We start from the raw sequence: 14,765 nt of genomic DNA on the forward strand, positions 1-14,765 counted from the left end.
CCAAAAAGTGGACATTCCACTCTCATTTCAGTGATAGTAAACAAAGCTGAATGCATAAGATTAGTCTCATTCAATATCATATTGCAGAATCAGAGGGACAGTATCAATAATTGGTTTTGGTTTGTAAAAAATAATGAGAGGATTAAGCTACTTGGCTACATTAACATTAGAAAAGCAGAGGTGGAAGAACACATTCTAATAGAGAAAGAACAAGCAGCAATCATTCCAATGTGAATGCTGGAATTAGCTCAGAAACACATTTTAAATGACTGACCTTTTCAACCATTCACAGGCACACTGAACCCTGGGATTTAGGCACAGCTCAGATTAACACTGAGCTATGGAGTCCATAGATTTTATCCCTTCATGAATAATTCATGAATGATCAGACCAGTGGCCGTTACACTGTTATTTTCTCCCTCAGAGAGAGAGAGAAACATTACTACTACTATTAGGAAATTTTACAAAAATATAAAGAGAGTAAAAGACCTGATTTCTCAGTCAAGTTGCAATACTCAGCTAATTCTTTCATTAGAGCTCCTATGCAAATTTCAGAGTTGGATAGAGATCTAGCAAGCCATTTGGAGGAGTCTTCTCATTTTATTTTGCACTTGTACCATGTAGACATCTACATCTGATCTAGTCTTGCTAGTTTTTGTTGATGAAAGAAATCAGCATGCAGGGTACGTTTTGTCTGGACTGGCTTAGATGTTTCTATTATGATAGAGGTGCATCACACATGAAAAGATATTTTTCTCTCCAGTGCCTATTAAGGAAGTCTCAGATGTAAACACCTATTCTATAGAATGCGCATAGACATCTGCAGAGAGAAAATATACCCCCGCTTTCTTACTCTTATGACATAACATTACACCTGATCCTAAAAGCTGCTTTTTTGCCTACTTAATTTTTGTTTATTTATTTATGATGAGGAGAATATTTGTGCACAATCGGCTTCATATTTCTTTCTTACAACAATTTTCTGATCACACAAGTTCTGAAGCATTCATTTTGACACATACAAACATACAAGTGCACACTTATGCCCAAGTAGAAAACACATTATAATAGTTGATCTCATAATACCAGCAAAAAATAGTCGTTGCTCTGTGCTAAATGACCTCAGCCATGACCTGTAGATTATCTGCAGATGATCCATCCTCTATGACTCCCTGACTGTTTCTCAGACCGTTCTCCTTCAAAATGATGACTGATTGTGATGTAGTGAGCCAAATGACTCAATTTCTTAGTATTTCTGATTAAACTGTTATGCTTCCAAAACCAGTTAAACAGTTTTAATTTAATTCTAAAATTGGGTTTCGTTTCTGACGGGAAGAAATGATTTATTTCTGCTTTATTTAGAATTTTCTACAGCTTAATGTTTCTGTCTCTGTGTTGTTTTGTTGTTATTCTTCAGCTGAAAAAATCAGCACATTTTTTTCAATGACTGGAAAACCTATTTCTCAACTTTTTAATCCTTTAAATTTTTCTAAATATTAGAAAGTCTTAGTACAAGAACAGCTTTCATTGCGTATATATATATATATTACTCCTTTCACAACCCATTTTTTCAGTGGAAGAAAACAAAGGGAAAGAGTAAAAATGAATGAAATCTCATTATTGAAGGACATGATTATGTTTTTAGTTTTACCATCCTCTGAAAATAAAACATTTGCCTAAACTAATTTTTTCACAGGTTTTTGTTTTTCTTTTTTTTTTTGTCCATTCATACTTTTAATATAAAATCGGCAATAAATTGTAATTAGCATCTCAGTCTTTTAAAATAGATTTGTATTTCTTTACAGCACCTGGGACGGAGAGCACAGGACTCCTCTGCTTTAAAAAAAGGGTTATTTCATGAGCACAGACAGGTCACCCAGCTCTTGTATTTACTTTCCAGTTCCAAGCAAGATAAATTTGCTTCCATGCTATAAAAGTTTTTGCTCGTTTATCCTATCCACAGGACAGATGATTTTCTACTGCTGTATCAAACTAGCCAGGCAATGCTCTTTCAGATGGGAGGAAAGCAAAAGTCTCTGCAGGTATTTACACTCATCAGATTTCCTAAGCATTTCATACGTGCAATTTTCACTAAATTTATAAGGAAAGAACCCTTCCCACCCACTCCTTGTTCCAAACACTTGTTTACTTCAGTGACATTGTATCAGAAATCATTGAGGACACAAAGACATAGGAGATCATGTAGGTCTCTTGAAAGTTTCTGAAAGCTTCAGCTGGGCCCTGACTTCTCTGGTCACCATGGACAGATTTACATGCCAGTGTAATGAGTTCGAATGATGAGTTGCTCTTTGTCACAAACCACCCTATGGGTCTGCCTGCAGAGCAAGTTGAAAAGCAGATAACCTTTGCATAGTAGGCTCTGCTCCAAGTGGACAGATGAGAAGAAAATAGCTCTCAGTAGATGTAAAGCTAGAGATAATCTAATTGAAAAGAAAGTAGAGCTCTGGAAAACTCTGCAAGAATAGTGGAGAATTTGGGATATTTCTGCAGTAAGGAAGGTCATATAGTGTGGGTGAACAACCTACCTGCATAAAATGGTCCTTCTCTCTCCTCTGGCATGATGTGGAGCAGCAGGACACCAACCAAAAAATGCAAGTAGCTCATCAGTGTCAAATCAAGTGCTGAAACACACATTTTTAGCAAGCTGCAGACTTTTATATACGTGTGAAATCTATGATACATACACACCATTTTAGACTTTAGATTGAGACACAGCCTAGATAAAAAGAACACAAGAGAAGTTAGACAATAGAAAGGAAAATATCCACCAGCATTCACCAAATGAAAGTAAAGCATTCACTTTGATCCGTGTTTTAAACTATTTCTCACAGACATGAAAACAAAGAATTGTTTTCTCTTAATTCTTACGATGAAGTGGCAAGTAGTATTAATTCGTTGTTATTTGGACTAAAAAGGATATTGCTAATAAACAAAAATCTCAAGCCAGTGCATAAATAGGACCTAGATTTTAAGGTGTTAGAAGGCATGAATTAATGGATTTTTCAAAAGTAACTGTTTAATTACTTAACCATACAAGTTCTTATCCATCCTTAATCCCATTAAAAGCTATTTTTTCCTACCATTTCTTCAATGATGTTCAAAAAACTGACCCCCTGTTTTTAAAGAAAGAGTTTTGTATGGTTCTTTTGAAATCACTTTTACTTCTCTTGTTTTATGAAAATGTCAGTTATTCTATGAGGTAACAGATATGATTGTACCACAATACCAGTCAAACTCCACAAACAGTTTCTAGCCAATACTTCGGAGTGTGTACAGTTTAAGTAGACCATGGATGGCCTATACGCTCAAAAGACTTACAGAAGCTTTCTCAGAAATATTTTAGATATCTTTCACATAGAGAGAGAAGATATTTTTTGGCCTGTTTTCTAGGAGTAGCTCTTCCAGCTCTAAACAAAAGTGTAATTAGATTTCCCAACATCTGAGATTTTTTTGCTTTGTTTTGTTTTGTTTTTTAAACACACCACCTTTTCCCCTTCCCAAGGTTACCTTCACTATTTTGCAAAAATTAAGCACGTAAATACCTACTTCAGAAATTGGAGCAGTGAATTAAAATGATATTCAAAAGGAACTGAATTCATCTAAAACTAAAGTACATTGTCAACCACCTCCACTTGCTCCAGGCACTGATGCTATGATTAGCTATGCAAGAAGCTACCTGCTGGTTTAGAATTATATGAAGTCACCTCAGGGTATCTACAAGCTTCTCACGCACAAGATACTGACAGTTTTTTTTACTTGGCTTGAAACATAGTTGTTGCTACATCCAAGTACTATATCACAGATTGTTATTTCACAAGCTGTCATTAAAGTAGCTTGCCTTATTCTCACCAAACAATTAGCCTGCAAACAGCAATGGTTTGTTCCGAATACCCTCAAAGATTACAAGACCTCTAGCATTTTTGGGTAACAACTTCTCATCTGAAATATTAATGTGCACTCCTCTTTTAATAATAGAGAAGTAGAAAAAATAATATAATAGTCTACCTTTACAAAGCAACGTAAACTAGGTGGTGGCAGAAAAAGGGAGACCTACCATGATACTAAGATGCCTGGTAACAAATATCTGGGAATCTGAGCACTAGTATTTAGGTACAGAAGTCTGAAGCTCAAAGTGTTTTTACCTGACTTTTCCAACTTTTGAGAATTCATTTAAGTTTTGAGTACTATTTAAGTTGTTTGTTGATGGTTACTGTGTACGTGAACAGGAAATCCTGGCAGTGCTATGGATATAGTGACACATATATTTATGGTGTCTCATGATGAGCAGCATAAATGTTGTTTATTCTTTTTAAAATCAGTGAGAATATTTAGGTTATCAGGTGCTTTATCTACCTTCAGTGGCCTTTTTACATACAATTTTTGATAGCTTGTTCTCAAGGTATCACCAACACACAGCTCAGAAGGAAAGGAATGGTAGTTTTGATGAGATCAAGCGTTTTGTAAGCATCCTTATGCAATTGCATCAGTAAAATTCGACACACAGAGTCATGTCTTTGCTCTTCCATATTAAGATGTGTCCTAGGCTGAAGTCAACAGACTTTACTGCATTTTGCAGCTCTCTCTGACATGAACAAACATTTCCTTAAAAAGGTGCTTCAGTAATTATGTTCCTCATTATTCAACATTTTGTTTGACTCATTTTCACTTGTAGTCTAACCAGACCTTCCATAAAAAAAATCAAGTCTAACAATCAGTCTTCTCTCTGATCTTCCCAACTTCTGTGCTCACTTACTCAGTCTCCCTGAAGTGAGTCCATATAACTTTCCTCATCCTGGTCCTTTTACGCTTGCAGATGGCACTCATGATATTTGCTTGTGCTTGCATGTCAGGAATCCCTGCTTGGCACAGCACAACATGAACGTGCCTCTTAATAATTCTACCAGGGAAGATGGGAATAGATGCTGTCAGCACCATCCAAGAGTAATCTGCACCTTTGAAAAGAAACTGTTTATATTTAGGTGCATAAATGTAGACTGAAGAATCTAATTCTTAGGTTGAAAATGTTTACCTCAATGAGCAGACCTCTCTGGCAAAAGCCAAAGTATTATTAAATAGTCAAAGAGGATGATTTGAACTCTTCATTGCATTAATCTACAGGTACAGTCTGTAGCCCTTAAGCAAATTCTTTCTTGAAAATTATCATGATCTTAGCTAGCACACAAAATTCACATCTTAACATAACTGCCATTAAACCAAAATATCATCCATGAGCAATGCATTTTTATAATGGAGGAATTAAGACAGCACCATAGTTGTACTTCAAGAAACTCGCACAGAAGTATGCAAAGGGCACAGAATAGAGAAGACATTATGTACAGAAATACGGGCACACAGACAAACATACATATGGGTATACATAAACAGTCAGTATTCCTGCCTCAAAAAGTCGATACTGTAATCACAGACAAGAAGTAACATTAGAAAACCGCAAAAATACGAAGTAGAGGGAAGGAGGAAGAATGGAAAATGCTAATGCTAATGATCAGCTGAGATTTCACCACTATATGTTATTCAAAAACATACTCATTAGTGACTTCAAAGCACACGGAAGTCAGCATAAAGGCTCTTATTTGTCTGCCATGGATATTGAAGCGGGCCTTTGAAAACGTAAGGCTACCTGCTTTGTGTCAGGTGGTGTTAACCAATGCAGAATGTCACTCACCCAAACAAACAGTGTGCATGAATAGCTTTTCTGTTTCTTCCATATTTTGCTGTCAACCTGCCATACAGGAGTTGCTTCACAATAATAAGCAGAGCATGGCAGGTTTGATTAATATCAGGTTTTTATTACTGCAGTTTCAACCATTAATTATCTGGCTGACTAATGATGAGATGTAATGTGGTTTTTATCTACTAGAAAAGGATATCAAGTTCATTAAGGTTCACTGAGTATAACACAAAAAAATTAGATGCTACAACTTTTCTAGTCTCACAAGGGCAAATACTGTATTATGCACAGTCACATGGCTTTTTTGTCCCATCATGGTATAAAATTTAGGCAGCATTAAACAAGAAGAACAATTGAGAATTAGTTGGAAGTGTATTTGAAGTTTCTCCAATCTTAAAACTATTTGTTGTTCCCGAAAAAATATTTAGTAGCTTCCTTAGTGGGTGTTTTCTGTTATGATTTAAAATTATATCTCATAAATCCCTTGAAGAATTATCCTAAAAATACAGGATGAAACACAGGCCTATTGAAGTCAATGCCAAAATTCCCATTGACTGCAGCAGAGCCAGGATTACACCCACAGTAACATTCAAAACAAAAAATTACAAAATGTCCTTTCTTTATAGATGTTTAATACCATTGTTCAATACCCCATTCTTCAGTGATTTTAGTCTTCACTTTTACGTTGTCTTTGAAAGAGGTTTTAAAGCTTAACAAAGTTTTTAATTACTCTGAATGTGTTCGGTTTTTTTGTGCATTCATGCTTGTATTTACAAAATCTTTCTCTGTGTGCTCACTCAGTATCTAAAGAAATACGGTACTTGCACTTATTCTTGCCCTTGTGTATCCAAATGTTTTGCTGCCACAATTTGCATGTATATTAAAAAGCTTGATTAAGGCAACTGAAAAAAAATGACTTGTAAATGACTACAGCAATAACTCCTTGCCTTAGAGAAAAGGCACGAATTCTGTAATGCAAGATAAGAGAGCTCTTTCTTAAATTGACTACATCTTGAATTTCAAGTGTTTGGCATCCAGATTTGAAGAATTTAACATTAATATCCGGGAAATAATAAAGCTGTTATAATTAATACTGGGAAATCTTGTTGGTGAAGCTCATGGGACTACTACATATGCAACATTCAAATCAAGGCTAAAAAAAAAGGAAAAGAAACCTTAAGCTACGTGAAAGCATGCAGATTCCACTTCTTTCAAAACTTGTTCTTTAAGAAGCTTCTTTAAGAACGGCAAACTCTTGTCATCCATTTAGTCATTTTTCGCAAACTGTCACTTAACCAGATTTTGCTCACAAAACGTTGTTGTTGTGGGATAAATACAGGAGACTTAGACAGTAGTTCACCAAACACAAAACAAGACCAGGAGGTGGAACAGATCCTTCATGACCACAGTGGCTGCATGACCATGATCACCTTCTCCTGTGAGCAGGATCCCTTGCACAGCAGCCTAGGCACCCTGAGTCATCCTGTGCCACCCTCCACGGAGTTTTGGATTCGAAGGGCTGATCTCTGTTAATGAGAAACAAATAACTGAGGTTGCCATACAGTTCAGTCCCATCTGCAAAAGTTTTAATGAGATTAAGTTCTGCAATGAAAATGTATAATTAATTCACCGTTTTCATTCTGGCTCTTTGTACTCACTTGCCAGATGAAAATGATAATAAGATGATATGGTCTCTCTAGCAAGAACCTATCTGCCTTTAGCTCCAGGGTATTAGATGACTTGTTCTCACAAAAGGAGATATTAATAGTACTCATTAACAGCACTCTGACTTTCTACCAGCTTATAATAACTCAGAAGGGCCAGAGCCTATTTACTAAGGCCTGGCCAGTGCTTATTCAGCACATTCAGAACATGCGTTGATGAGTCTGAGTTACTCAGACAGAAAAAGGCACTTTTTATCCTGAATAGCTCTGACATGGTCCTGGCTGGCTGGAAATGCACAACAAACAAGTGGAACAGCTCGTTAGCATCTGCAGAGGGATGCTGTTCAGAGTGAACATTATTTGATGACATACAGGAGTACATAGCGAAGCTACATTTTGCAAGAAACAAAGGCATGTAACTTCCCTCTCAGCTCTAGGAAGCACTGTGTTTTCACACATCACAGAATCATAGAATCACCAAGATTGGAAAAGACGCAAAAAATCACCCAGTCCAACCATACACCTATCACCAATAGTTCTCATGTCTCTAAACCATGTCCCTCAACACAACGTCCAAACGTTCCTTGAACTTCTCCAGGGTTGGTGTCTCCACCACATCAGTGGGCAGCCCATTCCAGTGCCTGACCACTCTTTCAGAAAAGTAGCATTTCCTAACGTCCAACCTAAATCTCCCTGGCACAGGTGGAAGCTACTCCCTCTAGTCCTATTACTAGATACACAAGAGAAGAGGTCGATCCCCAGCTCACTACAACCTCCCTTCAGGTAGTTATAGAGAGCAGTAAGGTCTCCCCCGAGCCTCCACTTCTCCAGACTGAACAATCCCAGCTCCTTCAGCTGCCCCTCATAAGACCTATGCTCCAGATCCCTCACCAGCTTTGTTGCCCTCCTTTGAACACATTCCAGGGCCTCAATGTCTTTCTTGCAGTCAGGGGCTCAAAACTGCACACAATATTCAAGGTGCAGCCCCAGCAATGCTGAGTGCAGGGGGACAATCACTTCCCTGTTCCTGCCAGCAACACTGTTTCTGATGCAAGCCAGGATGTCATTGGCCTTCTTGGCCACCCAGGCATGCTGTTGGCTCATGTTCAGCCGAGCATCAATCAATACCCCCAGGTCCATTTCCTCTACACAGTCTTCCAGCCACTCTGCCCCAAGCCTGTAGCATTGCCTGGGGTTGTTGCGGCCAAAGTGCAGGACCCAGCACTTCGTCTTGTTGAACCTCATCCCATTGGCTTCAGCCCAGTGATCCAGCCTATCCAGATCCCTCTGTAGGGCCTCACTACCCCTAGGCTGATCAACATTTCCTGCCAACTTGGTGTTACTGGCAAACTAAGTGAGGGTGCACTCGATGCCCTTATCCAGGTCATCAATAAAGATATTGAAGAGGACAGGCCTCAGCACTGACTCCTGGAGAACACCACTTGTGACCAGTCGCCAGCTGGATTTAAATCCATTCACCACCACTCTATGGGTCCGGCCCTCCAGCCAGTTCCTTACCCAGCCAAGAGTGTACCTGTTTTGGATTAACATGGCACATACAGGTCCTGAATCCTATATTTATGCAACTTTCATACCCATAGATGCAGGGAAGAATGGCAGAATCATAGAATGGTTGAGCTTGGAAGGGATTTCTGGAAGCCATGTTGTCGAACACCTGCTCCAGCAGAGCCACCCAGAGCAGGGTGCCCGGGGCCAAGACCAAGTGGTTTCTGAAGATCTCCAAGGAGGAAACTCTACTTCCTCTCCAGGCAGCCTGTGCCACTGCTCTTGCACAGAAGTGTTCAAGGGAAACCTCCTGTGTTCCTGTTTGTGCCCTCTGCCTCTTATCCTGGCACTGGGAGACACTGAAAAAATCTGGTTCCATCTTCTTTGTATTCTCCCTTCAGGTATTTATACACATTGATCAGAATCCCCTGAGTCTCTTCTATAGAAATCAGTGACTTTCCAGAGATGTAAAAACTATCTTGAACTCCTGTCTTTCTCTGGCTAATTATGAGAATCACCACTGCTCTGTGTCCTCAAGGCAAGAAAGAAACAGCAGCACATTCCTCACAGAAGCCTTGTATAACTTGAAACAACTTGCTCCTATGACCTCCCAGAACCAAGCATAGTGATTTTTAGTAGGTGGAGCAGACTGCTTATTAATTCTGGCATTTCCTCCATGTAGACCTCTGATCACAACTTCCTTGTTTCAGCCTGACAGTGTTGTTTCTGACCTACACACTCCTAAAAGGCTTGACAAGTGTTTACCTGGAGGATTACCTCTTTCCCTGCTCTGTGCTTCTGCAGCTGAAATAATACTCCCAGAAGAGAAGACACTGTTGGCTTAGCATGGAGATGAAATGAATTTGATTGGATACTTAGAGGAAAAAGGTTAATACCTTGATGTTAACGTGAACTGGATTGCACTTTTAAGGATCTGTATGGGGGTACTTAAATCCTGTTATAATTAAATGATAGACATATCATGTTACAATGAAATAATAGAATTATCAAGCCACCACTGGACTCAAAAACTCCAGTGTAGTATTGAATGCAGAACACAGAATGTGACACGCAAAATGATATGGATCCCATACACTGTTAATGCCTGAGGAGAATAGAACAGAGCCTTCTGGTAGGATCCACACAGCACTTAGTCTCTGCTCCTGCTCTTTCCCAGGAGCAAAGTGCAATCCTCTTTTGTGCAGCTAGGGATTTCGTACTGCTTGCTAACAGAGTTTCTTGCTAGCCCACAAATATTTACAAGGGCCTGTTATATCTGTAGCAGTTGAACAGCCCTGGTGCAGCTCAATTGTGCCTGGAAGAAAGCACCACTAAAACTCTCAGCCCTTCCTTTTCTCCTTGGCTGCTCCTCTTTTCCTCTCTGGATATCTGGCACATGAAATCATGATGGCCAGCATAGTGTGGCAGCTTCAGCAGCAGGGTCACACTTGTACACATATCCAGGTTGATACTTTTAGCCTTTCTGTGGGACACAATTTAATTGTTGTTCCTGTCTGTTGTGGACAGTCTACATCCTCTCCCCAGAAAAATTTGAAACAAGTGTTGTGGCAATTGCAGTGGCATTTACAGTCGTGTGTGGAGTGTCTCACTGGTATTTCAAGTATCCCTATACTCACTAGTCTATGCACATGTAAGATCCTACGGGCCCTGTCATGTTGAGATAGTACCTTCCCTCATTTAGATATTTGATAGCTATGGCTCTGTTTATGTAGCCATTTGAAATTGTTAAAGGATTAATTGATAAGAATACACTTTCATGTCCAAGCTGTGTTCACTCCTTCTGAGCACACATAATGAGACTGTCAAGAGCAATAGTGTATAGTAAAGGATTACTCCTGGAAAAGCTCTGATGGTATCTAGATAGGACTGTTGCATGGGGGATTGTAAAAGCAGTACACAGATAGGCTAATTTATTCAAATGAGGTTCATCACCCCTCCAGCACTGGTGCAGAGCACTGAGTGAGACACCTGCTCTGCTTTATCTACAAAAGCAGATGACTGGGACTGAGATTGTCCTCTGAAGTCCACATTGGGAAACAAACCAGGAACCAGTACAGGCCAGAATAATTTTACAGGGCAGATGTTTATAACAAGTGTAGTCCCATCACCATAGAACAGAGAGAACTGTCACTCTTCCTCTTTCTATCACCACCTTGCTGAGCTGCCTGCCTGCCAGGGACTCTGCATGATATACACAAAGTGAGGAAGGAAGCACTGAGGAACACACAGAAGATATCTGTCGGGGGCTAAAGCTCAGGTAAACATACCAGAGCTGCTCATTACCTCAGGCAAAGCAAATCAGTGTAGCTGTGACAACAGAGAACTTAGGGCAAGGTGCTGATCAAAAATATGACAGAATACTTGGGTAGTTAGCTCATGCTGTTCAATGTGCTGCAAGGTCATGGTTGCTATCAGTACGTGAGGAAGGAGGCACAGATTGAAACTGAACAACCTGAAGTCACTGGATGAAGTAATGCAAGGCAATGGGTTTTCATTGTGAGATGTGTTGTGAGGAGGAGAAGAAATTCCATTACCACAAAGTGATACTTCACCTTTACACTGTACGCAGATATCCTTTATACTCAGCAAATGAGTATCTAAGAGATAACAATAATGTACAAGTGCTAGTATGCTAAATCTATTTGTGTCCACCTAGTAAAGAGTTTTCTCCTGCATACTTTTTTCTCTTGGCTTTGTGGAAGATCAGAAATAGTAAGGTTCTTCTCAGTCCTCATTTTGTCAGCCAATGTTACCCACAGAGGGCCAGAAACCCCCTTACATCATCCTAAATGCTTATTGCTTTCAGAGGAATGCTCCTGCATCGAAGGAAAGCTCAGCTGTGTAGACCATGGCCAGGCTGATTGTGTTTCATAACACAGAGTTCAAGTTGGAGGGGAAACAAACCAAAGTACATGTGATCCCATCCTGCCCATTGTCTCTGGCAGAGATGATATTGCAGAAACAGAAAAAATACCAAAATTTTTGGGCAGTAATAAGTGCGATTGGACCTTAAACTTATATTCAGGCATCCACAATGTAGAATTATTTTTAATATCAGAGCTAGTGAGGAGTCACAGGCCCTGTTAAGAGGCTGGCATTAAGTGAGGGCTATCTGTGAATCAAGAGAATGGCCTCAGGCCTAACTTTGAGATAAAGAGCTCCGTTTTTACTTCCTCAAAGCTCAGATACTCAAAGATATTCAGAAGCTAAATTCCCATTGACCTCTCTGTAAGGTTTCAGGTTTAAAATTTCTGTGTTTTGGAACCAGGTACACCAGTATGCTCCTCAAGTCTCTCTAAAACCAAGACTAACCTTCCATTTACTTCCAGCTTAAATTACACAGCAATGACAGAATTTAAGGCATAGTACTTGACAGGTAATAATAAATTGCAATTGCTTTGCATTTCTGGGTGAAAATCCAAAAGGAACGAAGAGAATAAAATATTTTCCTTCATTGTAGTCTTTGCTGAAACAAATTACATTTACAAATGTTAAAGCTGTATAGAGAATGCACTTTGGAAGTAAATTTAGTTTGGAAATGAATTTATAGAGACACACTGATAGAAATAAATACAGAATACCTATATATAGATAGAGAATGAAAAAAAGTGTTTGTCTATACCTGCTTTTCTATGTAGTTTCTAATTGTGTGAGATTAATTGCTTTCCTGGATTCAGGATGCTCTAGAAATCACACTTCCATGCCAGGGAAATGTAGAAAAGTTTTAAAAAAGAAAGCAGGAAAGCAAGAAAGCAAGAGAGCAAGAGAGCAAGAGAGCAAGAAAGTGAGAAAGCAAGAGAGAAGGAGAGCAAGCAGGAGAGCAAGCAAGAGAGCAAGCAAGAAAGAAAGAAAGAAAGAAAAAGAGAAAGAAAGAGAGAAAGAAAGAGGGAAAGAGGGAAAGAAAGAGAGAGAGAAAGGAAAGAAAGAAAGAGAAAGGAAAGAAAGAGAGAAAGAGAGAAAGGAAGGAAGGAAGGAAGGAAGGAAAAAGCCTTTAAAAAGATCTTTTTTGATAACTTGAAAAAGTACACAATAAATAGAATCTATTTATAAAAATAAGATGTAAAAAATGCTGTGAACAAGTTTTATATATTTAATGTTACAAATGCCTTGCACTTTATTTTTAAAGGAATTTTGAAATAACTAGATATAATTATTATTTGAAGGTAGTAAAACTATAATGGTGATAAGTACCTCTGAACTTAGAATGTCTTGTTATGCCAATCTTGTCAGCTCATATGTACAGATCATGCAGATGAGTATAACATTACATGTAATGGAGGATGAGAAATTCACTGAAATCCATGCGTGAGGAGGGAGGGAATACCAGCTTTCATGAAGAGTTTGCTAAATATGGAATATAGATGACTGAAATATTATTTTAAAAGGAAGAGATGTTATAAAATCAGGAAGAAAAAAAAAAGAAAAATCTTGATTCCAGTCTGAACTAAAGCTTTTTGCTTGCCCATTGACCAGCAAGTTGCCCATGAATATTCCTGGTATTAAGTAGTTTAAATTAAAACCACAGTGCTCTATTTCATCACAATTTTTTTGATATCTAATGCCAGACACAGTAAAGTTTGAATGACAGAGCCACATCGCAGCTTCAGTTCCAAGTGTAGCCTGCAGGGAAGCATGAGTGTGTGAGCAACGGCATTCCAACTGTGTCTAGAGTATCTGGACTGCCAGACTTCAAATCCTCAGTAAACAGCCTGCTGCGAAACTAAAAATAGCTGGACATGTGCACGACCTGGTGCAGCAGCTTTCCAAAGGAAGATTCCCAAGCAAGGGGACAGACAGAAGACATTAGGAGCTCTACCAGTTACTACAGATGATTTTCACTTTATTTTTTTTCTCTGCTGTCTACCTCTTTATCACTCTATAAATATTCCTCTGAGTCGGAACATCAGTTAGACTCACAGAGGAGTGTGGAACACAAACTTTCTAATCTTTTGCCAGCCACAATGTCAAATGTAATTGTTATAGCTTTTTTTCCCACTTAAATATTAACAAAATTGTCATTATAGAGAAGGTCTATATATCTGGATCAAACTGACTGTTGAACATCAGTCGCTTCTAGAGAAGGATCATTTTCCTCTCATTTATCTAATTTGCTCTCCTATCATCTATCTCAGTTTCAGGTCTCCAGAAGAAGGTCTTCAGATTTTTAAGAATTAATCTATACTACTGAGATATGTTGAGTTGTAAAATTGATTCAGATAAATGAAAAGTGCCATGGGCTATCTTAAATATTCCCTAGCTGTATGAACTATAGGGCATATATGGCTTCCATCACACCTATATGACAGAGAAATAAAACAAGTACTCTTCAGTCATAATCTGGCATATAAAAGAAATGTAAACTCCATGAGGGAATGATATGCAGCAGCTCATTAACAAAAGTTATGCTGTTAGTGTTACACTAAAACACGACTTGGAATTTCTCAGAGTACGTTAAATATTTAGGGAAAAGAAATCTTCCAAAATTTTGTGATCAGCTAAATACAAGCTATTTTCAATTGTTCTTCATGTCTTAGAATCATAGAATCATAGAATCATAGAATCACCAAGGTTGAAAAAGACCTAAAAGATCATCCAGTCCAACCGTTCACCTATTACCAATAGTTCCCACTAAACCATGTCCCTCAACACAACATCCAGTCTTTCCTTGAATACCCCCAGGGTTGGTGACTCTACCACCTCCCTGGGCAGTCCATTCCAATGCCTGACCACCCTTTCTGAAAAGTAATACTTCCTAATGTCCAGCTTGAATCTCCCCTGCCGTAGCTTGAAACCATTCCCTCTGGTCCTATCACTAACGACACGAGAGAAGAGGCCGACCCCCAGCTCACCACAACCTCCCTTCA

This window comes from Meleagris gallopavo, chromosome 1 (assembly GCF_000146605.3).
Source record: "Meleagris gallopavo isolate NT-WF06-2002-E0010 breed Aviagen turkey brand Nicholas breeding stock chromosome 1, Turkey_5.1, whole genome shotgun sequence".
Taxonomy (NCBI): Eukaryota; Metazoa; Chordata; class Aves; order Galliformes; family Phasianidae; genus Meleagris; species Meleagris gallopavo.